Source organism: Oryctolagus cuniculus, chromosome 10 (genome assembly GCF_051225735.1).
Source record: "Oryctolagus cuniculus isolate XC-2025 breed Fujian yellow rabbit chromosome 10, ASM5122573v1, whole genome shotgun sequence".
NCBI lineage: Eukaryota > Metazoa > Chordata > Mammalia > Lagomorpha > Leporidae > Oryctolagus > Oryctolagus cuniculus.
Window position 1 is genome coordinate 74,056,887 of NC_142876.1, and position 18,911 is coordinate 74,075,797.

General features: G+C 70.2%; 8 non-coding genes across 8 annotated transcripts; all 8 read left to right on the forward strand.

Moving 5' to 3' along the window:
* Positions 1-1,505: 1,505 nt before the first annotated feature.
* LOC149124014 (5S ribosomal RNA) lies at positions 1,506-1,624 on the forward strand. The gene has a single exon (XR_016215241.1). It is a non-coding gene; the product is annotated as a 5S ribosomal RNA (ribosomal RNA).
* A 2,324-nt stretch (positions 1,625-3,948) lies between these two features.
* Positions 3,949-4,067, forward strand: LOC149124015 (5S ribosomal RNA). Its single transcript, XR_016215242.1, has one exon. It is a non-coding gene; the product is annotated as a 5S ribosomal RNA (ribosomal RNA).
* Positions 4,068-5,916: 1,849 nt separating this feature from the next.
* On the forward strand, positions 5,917-6,035 carry LOC149124016 (5S ribosomal RNA). Its single transcript, XR_016215243.1, has one exon. It is a non-coding gene; the product is annotated as a 5S ribosomal RNA (ribosomal RNA).
* A 2,341-nt stretch (positions 6,036-8,376) lies between these two features.
* Positions 8,377-8,495, forward strand: LOC149124017 (5S ribosomal RNA). The gene has a single exon (XR_016215244.1). It is a non-coding gene; the product is annotated as a 5S ribosomal RNA (ribosomal RNA).
* A 1,826-nt stretch (positions 8,496-10,321) lies between these two features.
* LOC149124018 (5S ribosomal RNA) lies at positions 10,322-10,440 on the forward strand. Its single transcript, XR_016215245.1, has one exon. It is a non-coding gene; the product is annotated as a 5S ribosomal RNA (ribosomal RNA).
* Positions 10,441-12,804: 2,364 nt separating this feature from the next.
* On the forward strand, positions 12,805-12,923 carry LOC149124019 (5S ribosomal RNA). The gene has a single exon (XR_016215246.1). It is a non-coding gene; the product is annotated as a 5S ribosomal RNA (ribosomal RNA).
* Positions 12,924-14,767: 1,844 nt separating this feature from the next.
* Positions 14,768-14,886, forward strand: LOC149124020 (5S ribosomal RNA). Its single transcript, XR_016215247.1, has one exon. It is a non-coding gene; the product is annotated as a 5S ribosomal RNA (ribosomal RNA).
* A 2,334-nt stretch (positions 14,887-17,220) lies between these two features.
* Positions 17,221-17,339, forward strand: LOC149124021 (5S ribosomal RNA). Its single transcript, XR_016215248.1, has one exon. It is a non-coding gene; the product is annotated as a 5S ribosomal RNA (ribosomal RNA).
* Positions 17,340-18,911: the final 1,572 nt, after the last annotated feature.

Sequence of the window (18,911 nt, forward strand, 5' to 3'; positions counted from 1 at the left end):
AGCGACTCACCGCCCGCCAGGGCGCTCCCCTGCCGGCCGCCCCAACCCCGCAGCCCGCCGCACCAGCAGCTCCCGGCACCTGCACTCCCACCGCCCCTCCCGGGCTCCTGTCTCCCAGGGAGCCCAATGACTGTGACCACGACCACGACCACGACCACCGCCCGAAGACGACGCCAGGGCGCGGTTGCCCACCACTCAGGGCCCGGTGCCTCGCGCAGCCCAACCCGCGGGCCCTCTGCGCCACCTGGCCGTGCGGCGGCCACGCGCCACAGCCGCGGAAGCCCTCCAGAGCGCAAAGGAGGGACCCCACACCAAGCCTCGCAGGCAATACAGGCACCCTCTCCCTCTGTCTCTGACTTACACCAACACCTACACGTCTCTCTCTCTTTCTCTCTCTCTCTCTGTCTCTCTCTCCTCTCTCTGTCCCCCTCTCCCCCATCAGCCCTGACTCACACAGCATCCAAACGGGGCACCCTTTTGGCAGGCCAGGCAGAGACCCGCGGCCACAGGCTGCGTGCCCACAGGACCTCCCCGGGACAGAGGGTCCGTGGCAGGCAGGCAGCACACAGCCTGTGGTCTCGAACTGGCTGCCGGGCTGGAGGGTGCGGGTCGCGCTGAAGCGCCCCACCCTCCCGTGAGGGAACGGGCGCTGAGGACGGAAATCCCTCTGTGCCACGAAGGGTGTCGGGGTGTGCGACTGTGTGCCCCTTGTGTAGGCGTGTGTGTGTGTGTGTGTGTGTGTGAGTGCCCACGCGAGCGTGCGGCGGGGGTGATTCCGTACGCTGCCGCCCTCCTTCCCGACCTGCTGCCCCACTTGGGCCCCCGTGACCGAGCGGGGACAAGGGTCCCCAGGCCCTCAGCTGTCCTCGCGGCGTGGGAGTGTGTGGAGGCGCGGCGGCCGTGCCGGGGGAGGGCGGGCGACCTGTGCGTCAGCGGTGGGGGGGCTGCTGGCGGCCGGGTAGGAGGGAAGGCCCGGGCCGCGGTGGTGTGGGGCGCCGAACCCCCTGGTGCCGGGACCCGCGAGCCGCGGGGCGCAGCCCTGGGCAGGCGTGGAGGCTGCCGGGCACGGCTGGCGTGTGGCTGGGCGATGGCGGCAGGCAGGGGATCCGGCCTAGAAAGAGAGAGTAGGAGTTCCCTGTGGCCAGCGGCAGCCGGAGGAGGTTGGCTCCCCTTGGCTTGGCGGCAGCGTGCCGACTGGGCGCCCGGTGCTGCAGGTCCTGGGCTGGGCAGGCGGAGGGCTGGAGTTCGGGCACTGGTGCAGGGCTAGGCGGAGGGCGGCTGAGGAGGAGGGGGGGGGAGGAGGAGAAGAGAAGAGAAGAGAAAAGAGGGAGGAGGCGGAGGAGAAGCGGCAGCGGGAGCGGGAGCGGGAGTGGGAATGGGAATGGGAATGGGAGTGAGAGCGGGGAGCGGGCAGGAAGAGGAGGCGGCGGCGGCGGCGGCGGCGGCGGCGGCGGCGGCGGCTGTGCGGGCGCGCACTCAAGAGGGGCCTGGAGGCGGCCTCTGGCGTCTACGGCCATACCACCCTGAACGCGCCCGATCTCGTCTGATCTCGGAAGCTAAGCAGGGTCGGGCCTGGTTAGTACTTGGATGGGAGACCGCCTGGGAATACCGGGTGCTGTAGGCTTTTGCCCCGCGGCACCCTCCCCTTTTGCTCGCCTTTGGCTGGCTGCCTAGCCACGCCGGGACCCCTGCGACCCCCAACGCAGCTCCAGCAGGGGGCAGAAGCCCGACCCCTCCACCTGGCAGCCCCAGCCTGCCCGCGCCTCGGGCCTGGGCCTGGGCCTGGGCCTGGGCCCGGGCACGGGCACGGGCACGGGCACGGGCACGGGCACGGGCACGGGCGGGCCGGCCAGCTGTCCCCGGCTGCCGCAGCCCCACCGCCAACCCCGGGGCCCACCCCGGGACACAGGCCACGCCCCGCGCCATCCAGCGCGCCCCCTCCAACCCCAAACCAGCGACTCACCGCCCGCCAGGGCGCTCCCCTGCCGGCCGCCCCAACCCCGCAGCCCGCCGCACCAGCAGCTCCCGGCACCTGCACTCCCACCGCCCCTCCCGGGCTCCTGTCTCCCAGGGAGCCCAATGACTGTGACCACGACCACGACCACGACCACCGCCCGAAGACGACGCCAGGGCGCGGTTGCCCACCACTCAGGGCCCGGTGCCTCGCGCAGCCCAACCCGCGGGCCCTCTGCGCCACCTGGCCGTGCGGCGGCCACGCGCCACAGCCGCGGAAGCCCTCCAGAGCGCAAAGGAGGGACCCCACACCAAGCCTCGCAGGCAATACAGGCACCCTCTCCCTCTGTCTCTGACTTACACCAACACCTACACGTCTCTCTCTCTTTCTCTCTCTCTCTCTGTCTCTCTCTCCTCTCTCTGTCCCCCTCTCCCCCATCAGCCCTGACTCACACAGCATCCAAACGGGGCACCCTTTTGGCAGGCCAGGCAGAGACCCGCGGCCACAGGCTGCGTGCCCACAGGACCTCCCCGGGACAGAGGGTCCGTGGCAGGCAGGCAGCACACAGCCTGTGGTCTCTGTGGGGAGCAACTCGGATTGGACTGAGTTACTGGAATTAAGACTTATTCTATGCATCTGCTCTCCCACAATATGGCGCTGGGAGAGGAGAAAACAGCTTCTATGCAGCTGCCTCTTGCCAACTTGAGTGATGACCTCCAGGAGCTGATCCTGCTCCTGATTGGAGGAGAGCAGCGTACTTGGCGTGTGGGCAGCCGAGTTGGGATTGGCGGAAGAGGACTATAAAGGAGGAGAGAGACAACATGCACCAGGAACATCTAAGGGGAACACCTGTGCAGCCCCCGAGAGAGCCGGCCGGCCGGCCGGCGGTGTGCCGCTCCCCCGCGGAAGTGGGGAATGTGGCAGGGGGAACCGCCCTTCCACGGAGGTGGAAGGGACGGTAGCCAACCCGGGAAGAACCAGCAGCAAACCCGGGGAGGGCCGAGCAGACGAAAGAACAGCGCAGGGTCCTGTGTCGTTCCTCCATGAAGAGGGGGAGCGACAGTCTCGAACTGGCTGCCGGGCTGGAGGGTGCGGGTCGCGCTGAAGCGCCCCACCCTCCCGTGAGGGAACGGGCGCTGAGGACGGAAATCCCTCTGTGCCACGAAGGGTGTCGGGGTGTGCGACTGTGTGCCCCTTGTGTAGGCGTGTGTGTGTGTGTGTGTGTGTGTGTGAGTGCCCACGCGAGCGTGCGGCGGGGGTGATTCCGTGCGCTGCCGCCCTCCTTCCCGACCTGCTGCCCCACTTGGGCCCCCGTGACCGAGCGGGGACAAGGGTCCCCAGGCCCTCAGCTGTCCTCGCGGCGTGGGAGTGTGTGGAGGCGCGGCGGCCGTGCCGGGGGAGGGCGGGCGACCTGTGCGTCAGCGGTGGGGGGGCTGCTGGCGGCCGGGTAGGAGGGAAGGCCCGGGCCGCGGTGGTGTGGGGCGCCGAACCCCCTGGTGCCGGGACCCGCGAGCCGCGGGGCGCAGCCCTGGGCAGGCGTGGAGGCTGCCGGGCACGGCTGGCGTGTGGCTGGGCGATGGTGGCAGGCAGGGGATCCGGCCTAGAAAGAGAGAGTAGGAGTTCCCTGTGGCCAGCGGCAGCCGGAGGAGGTTGGCTCCCCTTGGCTTGGCGGCAGCGTGCCGACTGGGCGCCCGGTGCTGCAGGTCCTGGGCTGGGCAGGCGGAGGGCTGGAGTTCGGGCACTGGTGCAGGGCTAGGCGGAGGGTGGCTGAGGAGGGGGGGGGAGGAGGAGAAGAGAAGAGAAGAGAAAAGAGGGAGGAGGCGGAGGAGAAGCGGCAGCGGGAGCGGGAGCGGGAGCGGGAGCGGGAATGGGAATGGGAATGGGAATGGGAGTGAGAGCGGGGAGCGGGCAGGAGGAGGAGGAGGAGGAGGCGGCGGCGGCGGCGGCGGCTGTGCGGGCGCGCACTCAAGAGGGGCCTGGAGGCGGCCTCTGGCGTCTACGGCCATACCACCCTGAACGCGCCCGATCTCGTCTGATCTCGGAAGCTAAGCAGGGTCGGGCCTGGTTAGTACTTGGATGGGAGACCGCCTGGGAATACCGGGTGCTGTAGGCTTTTGCCCCGCGGCACCCTCCCCTTTTGCTCGCCTTTGGCTGGCTGCCTAGCCACGCCCCCATCCGCCAGCCCGCACGCCGGGACCCCTGCGACCCCCAACGCAGCTCCAGCAGGGGGCAGAAGCCCGACCCCTCCACCTGGCAGCCCCAGCCCGCCCGCGCCTCGGGCCTGGGTCTGGGCCTGGGCCTAGGCCTGGGCACGGGCACGGGCACGGGCACGGGCACGGGCACGGGCGGGCCGGCCAGCTGTCCCCGGCTGCCGCAGCCCCACCGCCAACCCCGGGGCCCACCCCGGGACACAGGCCACGCCCCGCGCCATCCAGCGCGCCCCCTCCAACCCCAAACCAGCGACTCACCGCCCGCCAGGGCGCTCCCCTGCCGGCCGCCCCAACCCCGCAGCCCGCCGCACCAGCAGCTCCCGGCACCTGCACTCCCACCTCCCCTCCCGGGCTCCTGTCTCCCAGGGAGCCCAATGACTGTGACCACGACCACGACCACGACCACCGCCCGAAGACGACGCCAGGGCGCGGTTGCCCACCACTCAGGGCCCGGTGCCTCGCGCAGCCCAACCCGCGGGCCCTCTGCGCCACCTGGCCGTGCGGCGGCCACGCGCCACAGCCGCGGAAGCCCTCCAGAGCGCAAAGGAGGGACCCCACACCAAGCCTCGCAGGCAATACAGGCACCCTCTCCCTCTGTCTCTGACTTACACCAACACCTACACGTCTCTCTCTCTTTCTCTCTCTCTCTCTGTCTCTCTCTCCTCTCTCTGTCCCCCTCTCCCCCATCAGCCCTGACTCACACAGCATCCAAACGGGGCACCCTTTTGGCAGGCCAGGCAGAGACCCGCGGCCACAGGCTGCGTGCCCACAGGACCTCCCCGGGACAGAGGGTCCGTGGCAGGCAGGCAGCACACAGCCTGTGGTCTCGAACTGGCTGCCGGGCTGGAGGGTGCGGGTCGCGCTGAAGCGCCCCACCCTCCCGTGAGGGAACGGGCGCTGAGGACGGAAATCCCTCTGTGCCACGAAGGGTGTCGGGGTGTGCGACTGTGTGCCCCTTGTGTAGGCGTGTGTGTGTGTGTGTGTGTGTGTGTGAGTGCCCACGCGAGCGTGCGGCGGGGGTGATTCCGTACGCTGCCGCCCTCCTTCCCGACCTGCTGCCCCACTTGGGCCCCCGTGACCGAGCGGGGACAAGGGTCCCCAGGCCCTCAGCTGTCCTCGCGGCGTGGGAGTGTGTGGAGGCGCGGCGGCCGTGCCGGGGGAGGGCGGGCGACCTGTGCGTCAGCGGTGGGGGGGCTGCTGGCGGCCGGGTAGGAGGGAAGGCCCGGGCCGCGGTGGTGTGGGGCGCCGAACCCCCTGGTGCCGGGACCCGCGAGCCGCGGGGCGCAGCCCTGGGCAGGCGTGGAGGCTGCCGGGCACGGCTGGCGTGTGGCTGGGCGATGGCGGCAGGCAGGGGATCCGGCCTAGAAAGAGAGAGTAGGAGTTCCCTGTGGCCAGCGGCAGCCGGAGGAGGTTGGCTCCCCTTGGCTTGGCGGCAGCGTGCCGACTGGGCGCCCGGTGCTGCAGGTCCTGGGCTGGGCAGGCGGAGGGCTGGAGTTCGGGCACTGGTGCAGGGCTAGGCGGAGGGCGGCTGAGGAGGAGGGGGGGGGAGGAGGAGAAGAGAAGAGAAGAGAAAAGAGGGAGGAGGCGGAGGAGAAGCGGCAGCGGGAGCGGGAGCGGGAGTGGGAATGGGAATGCGAATGGGAGTGAGAGCGGGGAGCGGGCAGGAAGAGGAGGCGGCGGCGGCGGCGGCGGCGGCGGCGGCGGCGGCTGTGCGGGCGCGCACTCAAGAGGGGCCTGGAGGCGGCCTCTGGCGTCTACGGCCATACCACCCTGAACGCGCCCGATCTCGTCTGATCTCGGAAGCTAAGCAGGGTCGGGCCTGGTTAGTACTTGGATGGGAGACCGCCTGGGAATACCGGGTGCTGTAGGCTTTTGCCCCGCGGCACCCTCCCCTTTTGCTCGCCTTTGGCTGGCTGCCTAGCCACGCCGGGACCCCTGCGACCCCCAACGCAGCTCCAGCAGGGGGCAGAAGCCCGACCCCTCCACCTGGCAGCCCCAGCCCGCCCGCGCCTCGGGCCTGGGTCTGGGCCTGGGCCTGGGCCTGGGCACGGGCACGGGCACGGGCACGGGCACGGGCACGTGCACGGGCGGGCCGGCCAGCTGTCCCCGGCTGCCGCAGCCCCACCGCCAACCCCGGGGCCCACCCCGGGACACAGGCCACGCCCCGCGCCATCCAGCGCGCCCCCTCCAACCCCAAACCAGCGACTCACCGCCCGCCAGGGCGCTCCCCTGCCGGCCGCCCCAACCCCGCAGCCCGCCGCACCAGCAGCTCCCGGCACCTGCACTCCCACCGCCCCTCCTGGGCTCCTGTCTCCCAGGGAGCCCAATGACTGTGACCACGACCACGACCACGACCACCGCCCGAAGACGACGCCAGGGCGCGGTTGCCCACCACTCAGGGCCCGGTGCCTCGCGCAGCCCAACCCGCGGGCCCTCTGCGCCACCTGGCCGTGCGGCGGCCACGCGCCACAGCCGCGGAAGCCCTCCAGAGCGCAAAGGAGGGACCCCACACCAAGCCTCGCAGGCAATACAGGCACCCTCTCCCTCTGTCTCTGACTTACACCAACACCTACACGTCTCTCTCTCTTTCTCTCTCTCTCTCTGTCTCTCTCTCCTCTCTCTGTCCCCCTCTCCCCCATCAGCCCTGACTCACACAGCATCCAAACGGGGCACCCTTTTGGCAGGCCAGGCAGAGACCCGCGGCCACAGGCTGCGTGCCCACAGGACCTCCCCGGGACAGAGGGTCCGTGGCAGGCAGGCAGCACACAGCCTGTGGTCTCTGTGGGGAGCAACTCGGATTGGACTGAGTTACTGGAATTAAGACTTATTCTATGCATCTGCTCTCCCACAATATGGCGCTGGGAGAGGAGAAAACAGCTTCTATGCAGCTGCCTCTTGCCAACTTGAGTGATGACCTCCAGGAGCTGATCCTGCTCCTGATTGGAGGAGAGCAGCGTACTTGGCGTGTGGGCAGCCGAGTTGGGATTGGCGGAAGAGGACTATAAAGGAGGAGAGAGACAACATGCACCAGGAACATCTAAGGGGAACACCTGTGCAGCCCCCGAGAGAGCCGGCCGGCCGGCCGGCGGTGTGCCGCTCCCCCGCGGAAGTGGGGAATGTGGCAGGGGGAACCGCCCTTCCACGGAGGTGGAAGGGACGGTAGCCAACCCGGGAAGAACCAGCAGCAAACCCGGGGAGGGCCGAGCAGACGAAAGAACAGCGCAGGGTCCTGTGTCGTTCCTCCATGAAGAGGGGGAGCGACAGTCTCGAACTGGCTGCCGGGCTGGAGGGTGCGGGTCGCGCTGAAGCGCCCCACCCTCCCGTGAGGGAACGGGCGCTGAGGACGGAAATCCCTCTGTGCCACGAAGGGTGTCGGGGTGTGCGACTGTGTGCCCCTTGTGTAGGCGTGTGTGTGTGTGTGTGTGTGTGTGTGTGTGTGAGTGCCCACGCGAGCGTGCGGCGGGGGTGATTCCGTGCGCTGCCGCCCTCCTTCCCGACCTGCTGCCCCACTTGGGCCCCCGTGACCGAGCGGGGACAAGGGTCCCCAGGCCCTCAGCTGTCCTCGCGGCGTGGGAGTGTGTGGAGGCGCGGCGGCCGTGCCGGGGGAGGGCGGGCGACCTGTGCGTCAGCGGTGGGGGGGCTGCTGGCGGCCGGGTAGGAGGGAAGGCCCGGGCCGCGGTGGTGTGGGGCGCCGAACCCCCTGGTGCCGGGACCCGCGAGCCGCGGGGCGCAGCCCTGGGCAGGCGTGGAGGCTGCCGGGCACGGCTGGCGTGTGGCTGGGCGATGGCGGCAGGCAGGGGATCCGGCCTAGAAAGAGAGAGTAGGAGTTCCCTGTGGCCAGCGGCAGCCGGAGGAGGTTGGCTCCCCTTGGCTTGGCGGCAGCGTGCCGACTGGGCGCCCGGTGCTGCAGGTCCTGGGCTGGGCAGGCGGAGGGCTGGAGTTCGGGCACTGGTGCAGGGCTAGGCGGAGGGCGGCTGAGGAGGAGGGGGGGGAGGAGGAGAAGAGAAGAGAAGAGAAAAGAGGGAGGAGGCGGAGGAGAAGCGGCAGCGGGAGCGCGAGCGGGAGCGGGAGCGGGAGTGGGAATGGGAATGGGAATGGGAGTGAGAGCAGGGAGCGGGCAGGAAGAGGAGGCAGCGGCGGCGGCGGCGGCGGCGGCGGCGGCGGCGGCTGTGCGGGCGCGCACTCAAGAGGGGCCTGGAGGCGGCCTCTGGCGTCTACGGCCATACCACCCTGAACGCGCCCGATCTCGTCTGATCTCGGAAGCTAAGCAGGGTCGGGCCTGGTTAGTACTTGGATGGGAGACCGCCTGGGAATACCGGGTGCTGTAGGCTTTTGCCCCGCGGCACCCTCCCCTTTTGCTCGCCTTTGGCTGGCTGCCTAGCCACGCCCCCATCCGCCAGCCCGCACGCCGGGACCCCTGCGACCCCCAACGCAGCTCCAGCAGGGGGCAGAAGCCCGACCCCTCCACCTGGCAGCCCCAGCCCGCCCGCGCCTCGGGCCTGGGCCTGGGCACGGGCACGGGCACGGGCACGGGCACGGGCGGGCCGGCCAGCTGTCCCCGGCTGCCGCAGCCCCACCGCCAACCCCGGGGCCCACCCCGGGACACAGGCCACGCCCCGCGCCATCCAGCGCGCCCCCTCCAACCCCAAACCAGCGACTCACCGCCCGCCAGGGCGCTCCCCTGCCGGCCGCCCCAACCCCGCAGCCCGCCGCACCAGCAGCTCCCGGCACCTGCACTCCCACCGCCCCTCCCGGGCTCCTGTCTCCCAGGGAGCCCAATGACTGTGACCACGACCACGACCACGACCACCGCCCGAAGACGACGCCAGGGCGCGGTTGCCCACCACTCAGGGCCCGGTGCCTCGCGCAGCCCAACCCGCGGGCCCTCTGCGCCACCTGGCCGTGCGGCGGCCACGCGCCACAGCCGCGGAAGCCATCCAGAGTGCAAAGGAGGGACCCCACACCAAGCCTCGCAGGCAATACAGGCACCCTCTCCCTCTGTCTCTGACTTACACCAACACCTACACGTCTCTCTCTCTTTCTCTCTCTCTCTCTGTCTCTCTCTCCTCTCTCTGTCCCCCTCTCCCCCATCAGCCCTGACTCACACAGCATCCAAACGGGGCACCCTTTTGGCAGGCCAGGCAGAGACCCGCGGCCACAGGCTGCGTGCCCACAGGACCTCCCCGGGACAGAGGGTCCGTGGCAGGCAGGCAGCACACAGCCTGTGGTCTCGAACTGGCTGCCGGGCTGGAGGGTGCGGGTCGCGCTGAAGCGCCCCACCCTCCCGTGAGGGAACGGGCGCTGAGGACGGAAATCCCTCTGTGCCACGAAGGGTGTCGGGGTGTGCGACTGTGTGCCCCTTGTGTAGGCGTGTGTGTGTGTGTGTGTGTGTGAGTGCCCACGCGAGCGTGCGGCGGGGGTGATTCCGTACGCTGCCGCCCTCCTTCCCGACCTGCTGCCCCACTTGGGCCCCCGTGACCGAGCGGGGACAAGGGTCCCCAGGCCCTCAGCTGTCCTCGCGGCGTGGGAGTGTGTGGAGGCGCGGCGGCCGTGCCGGGGGAGGGCGGGCGACCTGTGCGTCAGCGGTGGGGGGGCTGCTGGCGGCCGGGTAGGAGGGAAGGCCCGGGCCGCGGTGGTGTGGGGCGCCGAACCCCCTGGTGCCGGGACCCGCGAGCCGCGGGGCGCAGCCCTGGGCAGGCGTGGAGGCTGCCGGGCACGGCTGGCGTGTGGCTGGGCGATGGCGGCAGGCAGGGGATCCGGCCTAGAAAGAGAGAGTAGGAGTTCCCTGTGGCCAGCGGCAGCCGGAGGAGGTTGGCTCCCCTTGGCTTGGCGGCAGCGTGCCGACTGGGCGCCCGGTGCTGCAGGTCCTGGGCTGGGCAGGCGGAGGGCTGGAGTTCGGGCACTGGTGCAGGGCTAGGCGGAGGGCGGCTGAGGAGGAGGGGGGGGAGGAGGAGAAGAGAAGAGAAGAGAAAAGAGGGAGGAGGCGGAGGAGAAGCGGCAGCGGGAGCGGGAGCGGGAGTGGGAATGGGAATGGGAATGGGAGTGAGAGCGGGGAGCGGGCAGGAAGAGGAGGCGGCGGCGGCGGCGGCGGCGGCGGCGGCGGCGGCGGCGGCTGTGCGGGCGCGCACTCAAGAGGGGCCTGGAGGCGGCCTCTGGCGTCTACGGCCATACCACCCTGAACGCGCCCGATCTCGTCTGATCTCGGAAGCTAAGCAGGGTCGGGCCTGGTTAGTACTTGGATGGGAGACCGCCTGGGAATACCGGGTGCTGTAGGCTTTTGCCCCGCGGCACCCTCCCCTTTTGCTCGCCTTTGGCTGGCTGCCTAGCCACGCCCCCATCCGCCAGCCCGCACGCCGGGACCCCTGCGACCCCCAACGCAGCTCCAGCAGGGGGCAGAAGCCCGACCCCTCCACCTGGCAGCCCCAGCCCGCCCGCGCCTCGGGCCTTGGCCTGGGCCTGGGCCTGGGCCTGGGCACGGGCACGGGCACGGGCACGGGCACGGGCACGGGCACGGGCGGGCCGGCCAGCTGTCCCCGGCTGCCGCAGCCCCACCGCCAACCCCGGGGCCCACCCCGGGACACAGGCCACGCCCCGCGCCATCCAGCGCGCCCCCTCCAACCCCAAACCAGCGACTCACCGCCCGCCAGGGCGCTCCCCTGCCGGCCGCCCCAACCCCGCAGCCCGCCGCACCAGCAGCTCCCGGCACCTGCACTCCCACCGCCCCTCCCGGGCTCCTGTCTCCCAGGGAGCCCAATGACTGTGACCACGACCACGACCACGACCACGACCACCGCCCGAAGACGACGCCAGGGCGCGGTTGCCCACCACTCAGGGCCCGGTGCCTCGCACAGCCCAACCCGCGGGCCCTCTGCGCCACCTGGCTGTGCGGCGGCCACGCGCCACAGCCGCGGAAGCCCTCCAGAGCGCAAAGGAGGGACCCCACACCAAGCCTCGCAGGCAATACAGGCACCCTCTCCCTCTGTCTCTGACTTACACCAACACCTACACGTCTCTCTCTCTTTCTCTCTCTCTCTCTGTCTCTCTCTCCTCTCTCTGTCCCCCTCTCCCCCATCAGCCCTGACTCACACAGCATCCAAACGGGGCACCCTTTTGGCAGGCCAGGCAGAGACCCGCGGCCACAGGCTGCGTGCCCACAGGACCTCCCCGGGACAGAGGGTCCGTGGCAGGCAGGCAGCACACAGCCTGTGGTCTCTGTGGGGAGCAACTCGGATTGGACTGAGTTACTGGAATTAAGACTTATTCTATGCATCTGCTCTCCCACAATATGGCGCTGGGAGAGGAGAAAACAGCTTCTATGCAGCTGCCTCTTGCCAACTTGAGTGATGACCTCCAGGAGCTGATCCTGCTCCTGATTGGAGGAGAGCAGCGTACTTGGCGTGTGGGCAGCCGAGTTGGGATTGGCGGAAGAGGACTATAAAGGAGGAGAGAGACAACATGCACCAGGAACATCTAAGGGGAACACCTGTGCAGCCCCCGAGAGAGCCGGCCGGCCGGTGGTGTGCCGCTCCCCCGCGGAAGTGGGGAATGTGGCAGGGGGAACCGCCCTTCCACGGAGGTGGAAGGGACGGTAGCCAACCCGGGAAGAACCAGCAGCAAACCCGGGGAGGGCCGAGCAGACGAAAGAACAGCGCAGGGTCCTGTGTCGTTCCTCCATGAAGAGGGGGAGCGACAGTCTCGAACTGGCTGCCGGGCTGGAGGGTGCGGGTCGCGCTGAAGCGCCCCACCCTCCCGTGAGGGAACGGGCGCTGAGGACGGAAATCCCTCTGTGCCACGAAGGGTGTCGGGGTGTGCGACTGTGTGCCCCTTGTGTAGGCGTGTGTGTGTGTGTGTGTGTGTGTGTGTGAGTGCCCACGCGAGCGTGCGGCGGGGGTGATTCCGTGCGCTGCCGCCCTCCTTCCCGACCTGCTGCCCCACTTGGGCCCCCGTGACCGAGCGGGGACAAGGGTCCCCAGGCCCTCAGCTGTCCTCGCGGCGTGGGAGTGTGTGGAGGCGCGGCGGCCGTGCCGGGGGAGGGCGGGCGACCTGTGCGTCAGCGGTGGGGGGGCTGCTGGCGGCCGGGTAGGAGGGAAGGCCCGGGCCGCGGTGGTGTGGGGCGCCGAACCCCCTGGTGCCGGGACCCGCGAGCCGCGGGGCGCAGCCCTGGGCAGGCGTGGAGGCTGCCGGGCACGGCTGGCGTGTGGCTGGGCGATGGCGGCAGGCAGGGGATCCGGCCTAGAAAGAGAGAGTAGGAGTTCCCTGTGGCCAGCGGCAGCCGGAGGAGGTTGGCTCCCCTTGGCTTGGCGGCAGCGTGCCGACTGGGCGCCCGGTGCTGCAGGTCCTGGGCTGGGCAGGCGGAGGGCTGGAGTTCGGGCACTGGTGCAGGGCTAGGCGGAGGGCGGCTGAGGAGGAGGGGGGGGAGGAGGAGAAGAGAAGAGAAGAGAAAAGAGGGAGGAGGCGGAGGAGAAGCGGCAGCGGGAGCGGGAGCGGGAGCGGGAGCGGGAGTGGGAATGGGAATGGGAATGGGAATGGGAATGGGAGTGAGAGCGGGGAGCGGGCAGGAGGAGGAGGAGGAGGCGGCGGCGGCGGCGGCGGCGGCTGTGCGGGCGCGCACTCAAGAGGGGCCTGGAGGCGGCCTCTGGCGTCTACGGCCATACCACCCTGAACGCGCCCGATCTCGTCTGATCTCGGAAGCTAAGCAGGGTCGGGCCTGGTTAGTACTTGGATGGGAGACCGCCTGGGAATACCGGGTGCTGTAGGCTTTTGCCCCGCGGCACCCTCCCCTTTTGCTCGCCTTTGGCTGGCTGCCTAGCCACGCCCCCATCCGCCAGCCCGCACGCCGGGACCCCTGCGACCCCCAACGCAGCTCCAGCAGAGGGCAGAAGCCCGACCCCTCCACCTGGCAGCCCCAGCCCGCCCGCGCCTCGGGCCTGGGCCTGGGCACGGGCACGGGCACGGGCACGGGCACGGGCGGGCCGGCCAGCTGTCCCCGGCTGCCGCAGCCCCACCGCCAACCCCGGGGCCCACCCCGGGACACAGGCCACGCCCCGCGCCATCCAGCGCGCCCCCTCCAACCCCAAACCAGCGACTCACCGCCCGCCAGGGCGCTCCCCTGCCGGCCGCCCCAACCCCGCAGCCCGCCGCACCAGCAGCTCCCGGCACCTGCACTCCCACCGCCCCTCCCGGGCTCCTGTCTCCCAGGGAGCCCAATGACTGTGACCACGACCACGACCACGACCACCGCCCGAAGACGACGCCAGGGCGCGGTTGCCCACCACTCAGGGCCCGGTGCCTCGCGCAGCCCAACCCGCGGGCCCTCTGCGCCACCTGGCCGTGCGGCGGCCACGCGCCACAGCCGCGGAAGCCCTCCAGAGCGCAAAGGAGGGACCCCACACCAAGCCTCGCAGGCAATACAGGCACCCTCTCCCTCTGTCTCTGACTTACACCAACACCTACACGTCTCTCTCTCTTTCTCTCTCTCTCTCTGTCTCTCTCTCCTCTCTCTGTCCCCCTCTCCCCCATCAGCCCTGACTCACACAGCATCCAAACGGGGCACCCTTTTGGCAGGCCAGGCAGAGACCCGCGGCCACAGGCTGCGTGCCCACAGGACCTCCCCGGGACAGAGGGTCCGTGGCAGGCAGGCAGCACACAGCCTGTGGTCTCGAACTGGCTGCCGGGCTGGAGGGTGCGGGTCGCGCTGAAGCGCCCCACCCTCCCGTGAGGGAACGGGCGCTGAGGACGGAAATCCCTCTGTGCCACGAAGGGTGTCGGGGTGTGCGACTGTGTGCCCCTTGTGTAGGCGTGTGTGTGTGTGTGTGTGTGTGAGTGCCCACGCGAGCGTGCGGCGGGGGTGATTCCGTACGCTGCCGCCCTCCTTCCCGACCTGCTGCCCCACTTGGGCCCCCGTGACCGAGCGGGGACAAGGGTCCCCAGGCCCTCAGCTGTCCTCGCGGCGTGGGAGTGTGTGGAGGCGCGGCGGCCGTGCCGGGGGAGGGCGGGCGACCTGTGCGTCAGCGGTGGGGGGGCTGCTGGCGGCCGGGTAGGAGGGAAGGCCCGGGCCGCGGTGGTGTGGGGCGCCGAACCCCCTGGTGCCGGGACCCGCGAGCCGCGGGGCGCAGCCCTGGGCAGGCGTGGAGGCTGCCGGGCACGGCTGGCGTGTGGCTGGGCGATGGCGGCAGGCAGGGGATCCGGCCTAGAAAGAGAGAGTAGGAGTTCCCTGTGGCCAGCGGCAGCCGGAGGAGGTTGGCTCCCCTTGGCTTGGCGGCAGCGTGCCGACTGGGCGCCCGGTGCTGCACTGCAGGTCCTGGGCTGGGCAGGCGGAGGGCTGGAGTTCGGGCACTGGTGCAGGGCTAGGCGGAGGGCGGCTGAGGAGGAGGGGGGGGGAGGAGGAGAAGAGAAGAGAAGAGAAAAGAGGGAGGAGGCGGAGGAGAAGCGGCAGCGGGAGCGGGAGCGGGAGCGGGAGCGGGAGCGGGAGTGGGAATGGGAATGGGAATGGGAATGGGAGTGAGAGCGGGGAGCGGGCAGGAGGAGGAGGAGGAGGCGGCGGCGGCGGCGGCGGCGGCTGTGCGGGCGCGCACTCAAGAGGGGCCTGGAGGCGGCCTCTGGCGTCTACGGCCATACCACCCTGAACGCGCCCGATCTCGTCTGATCTCGGAAGCTAAGCAGGGTCGGGCCTGGTTAGTACTTGGATGGGAGACCGCCTGGGAATACCGGGTGCTGTAGGCTTTTGCCCCGCGGCACCCTCCCCTTTTGCTCGCCTTTGGCTGGCTGCCTAGCCACGCCCCCATCCGCCAGCCCGCACGCCGGGACCCCTGCGACCCCCAACGCAGCTCCAGCAGGGGGCAGAAGCCCGACCCCTCCACCTGGCAGCCCCAGCCCGCCCGCGCCTCGGGCCTGGGCACGGGTACGGGCACGGGCACGGGCACGGGCACGGGCGGGCCGGCCAGCTGTCCCCGGCTGCCGCAGCCCCACCGCCAACCCCGGGGCCCACCCCGGGACACAGGCCACGCCCCGCGCCATCCAGCGCGCCCCCTCCAACCCCAAACCAGCGACTCACCGCCCGCCAGGGCGCTCCCCTGCCGGCCGCCCCAACCCCGCAGCCCGCCGCACCAGCAGCTCCCGGCACCTGCACTCCCACCGCCCCTCCCGGGCTCCTGTCTCTCAGGGAGCCCAATGACTGTGACCACGACCACGACCACGACCACCGCCCGAAGACGACGCCAGGGCACGGTTGCCCACCACTCAGGGCCCGGTGCCTCGCGCAGCCCAACCCGCGGGCCCTCTGCGCCACCTGGCCGTGCGGCGGCCACGCGCCACAGCCGCGGAAGCCCTCCAGAGCGCAAAGGAGGGACCCCACACCAAGCCTCGCAGGCAATACAGGCACCCTCTCCCTCTGTCTCTGACTTACACCAACACCTACACGTCTCTCTCTCTTTCTCTCTCTCTCTCTGTCTCTCTCTCCTCTCTCTGTCCCCCTCTCCCCCATCAGCCCTGACTCACACAGCATCCAAACGGGGCACCCTTTTGGCAGGCCAGGCAGAGACCCGCGGCCACAGGCTGCGTGCCCACAGGACCTCCCCGGGACAGAGGGTCCGTGGCAGGCAGGCAGCACACAGCCTGTGGTCTCTGTGGGGAGCAACTCGGATTGGACTGAGTTACTGGAATTAAGACTTATTCTATGCATCTGCTCTCCCACAATATGGCGCTGGGAGAGGAGAAAACAGCTTCTATGCAGCTGCCTCTTGCCAACTTGAGTGATGACCTCCAGGAGCTGATCCTGCTCCTGATTGGAGGAGAGCAGCGTACTTGGCGTGTGGGCAGCCGAGTTGGGATTGGCGGAAGAGGACTATAAAGGAGGAGAGAGACAACATGCACCAGGAACATCTAAGGGGAACACCTGTGCAGCCCCCGAGAGAGCCGGCCGGCCGGCCGGCGGTGTGCCGCTCCCCCGCGGAAGTGGGGAATGTGGCAGGGGGAACCGCCCTTCCACGGAGGTGGAAGGGACGGTAGCCAACACGGGAAGAACCAGCAGCAAACCCGGGGAGGGCCGAGCAGACGAAAGAACAGTGCAGGGTCCTGTGTCGTTCCTCCATGAAGAGGGGGAGCGACAGTCTCGAACTGGCTGCCGGGCTGGAGGGTGCGGGTCGCGCTGAAGCGCCCCACCCTCCCGTGAGGGAACGGGCGCTGAGGACGGAAATCCCTCTGTGCCACGAAGGGTGTCGGGGTGTGCGACTGTGTGCCCCTTGTGTAGGCGTGTGTGTGTGTGTGTGTGTGTGTGTGTGAGTGCCCACGCGAGCGTGCGGCGGGGGTGATTCCGTGCGCTGCCGCCCTCCTTCCCGACCTGCTGCCCCACTTGGGCCCCCGTGACCGAGCGGGGACAAGGGTCCCCAGGCCCTCAGCTGTCCTCGTGGCGTGGGAGTGTGTGGAGGCGCGGCGGCCGTGCCGGGGGAGGGCGGGCGACCTGTGCGTCAGCGGTGGGGGGGCTGCTGGCGGCCGGGTAGGAGGGAAGGCCCGGGCCGCGGTGGTGTGGGGCGCCGAACCCCCTGGTGCCGGGACCCGCGAGCCGCGGGGCGCAGCCCTGGGCAGGCGTGGAGGCTGCCGGGCACGGCTGGCGTGTGGCTGGGCGATGGCGGCAGGCAGGGGATCCGGCCTAGAAAGAGAGAGTAGGAGTTCCCTGTGGCCAGCGGCAGCCGGAGGAGGTTGGCTCCCCTTGGCTTGGCGGCAGCGTGCCGACTGGGCGCCCGGTGCTGCAGGTCCTGGGCTGGGCAGGCGGAGGGCTGGAGTTCGGGCACTGGTGCAGGGCTAGGCGGAGGGCGGCTGAGGAGGAGGGGGGGGGAGGAGGAGAAGAGAAGAGAAGAGAAAAGAGGGAGGAGGCGGAGGAGAAGCGGCAGCGGGAGCGGGAGCGGGAGCGGGAGCGGGAATGGGAATGGGAATGGGAATGGGAATGGGAGTGAGAGCGGGGAGCGGGGAGCGGGCAGGAGGAGGAGGAGGAGGCGGCGGCGGCGGCGGCGGCGGCTGTGTGGGCGCGCACTCAAGAGGGGCCTGGAGGCGGCCTCTGGCGTCTACGGCCATACCACCCTGAACGCGCCCGATCTCGTCTGATCTCGGAAGCTAAGCAGGGTCGGGCCTGGTTAGTACTTGGATGGGAGACCGCCTGGGAATACCGGGTGCTGTAGGCTTTTGCCCCGCGGCACCCTCCCCTTTTGCTCGCCTTTGGCTGGCTGCCTAGCCACGCCCCCATCCGCCAGCCCGCACGCCGGGACCCCTGCGACCCCCAACGCAGCTCCAGCAGGGGGCAGAAGCCCGACCCCTCCACCTGGCAGCCCCAGCCCGCCCGCGCCTCGGGCCTGGGCCTGGGCACGGGCACGGGCACGGGCACGGGCACGGGCACGGGCACGGGCACGGGCGGGCCGGCCAGCTGTCCCCGGCTGCCGCAGCCCCACCGCCAACCCCGGGGCCCACCCCGGGACACAGGCCACGCCCCGCGCCATCCAGCGCGCCCCCTCCAACCCCAAACCAGCGACTCACCGCCCGCCAGGGCGCTCCCCTGCCGGCCGCCCCAACCCCGCAGCCCGCCGCACCAGCAGCTCCCGGCACCTGCACTCCCACCGCCCCTCCCGGGCTCCTGTCTCCCAGGGAGCCCAATGACTGTGACCACGACCACGACCACGACCACCGCCCGAAGACGACGCCAGGGCGCGGTTGCCCACCACTCAGGGCCCGGTGCCTCGCGCAGCCCAACCCGCGGGCCCTCTGCGCCACCTGGCCGTGCGGCGGCCACGCGCCACAGCCGCGGAAGCCCTCCAGAGCGCAAAGGAGGGACCCCACACCAAGCCTCGCAGGCAATACAGGCACCCTCTCCCTCTGTCTCTGACTTACACCAACACCTACACGTCTCTCTCTCTTTCTCTCTCTCTCTCTGTCTCTCTCTCCTCTCTCTGTCCCCCTCTCCCCCATCAGCCCTGACTCACACAGCATCCAAACGGGGCACCCTTTTGGCAGGCCAGGCAGAGACCCGCGGCCACAGGCTGCGTGCCCACAGGACCTCCCCGGGACAGAGGGTCCGTGGCAGGCAGGCAGCACACAGCCTGTGGTCTCTGTGGGGAGCAACTCGGATTGGACTGAGTTACTGGAATTAAGACTTATTCTATGCATCTGCTCTCCCACAATATGGCGCTGGGAGAGGAGAAAACAGCTTCTATGCAGCTGCCTCTTGCCAACTTGAGTGATGACCTCCAGGAGCTGATCCTGCTCCTGATTGGAGGAGAGCAGCGTACTTGGCGTGTGGGCAGCCGAGTTGGGATTGGCGGAAGAGGACTATAAAGGAGGAGAGAGACAACATGCACCAGGAACATCTAAGGGGAACACCTGTGCAGCCCCCGAGAGAGCCGGCCGGCCGGCCGGCGGTGTGCCGCTCCCCCGCGGAAGTGGGGAATGTGGCAGGGGGAACCGCCCTTCCACGGAGGTGGAAGGGACGGTAGCCAACCCGGGAAGAACCAGCAGCAAACCCGGGGAGGGCCGAGCAGACGAAAGAACAGCGCAGGGTCCTGTGTCGTTCCTCCATGAAGAGGGGGAGCGACAGTCTCGAACTGGCTGCCGGGCTGGAGGGTGCGGGTCGCGCTGAAGCGCCCCACCCTCCCGTGAGGGAACGGGCGCTGAGGACGGAAATCCCTCTGTGCCACGAAGGGTGTCGGGGTGTGCGACTGTGTGCCCCTTGTGTAGGCGTGTGTGTGTGTGTGTGTGTGAGTGCC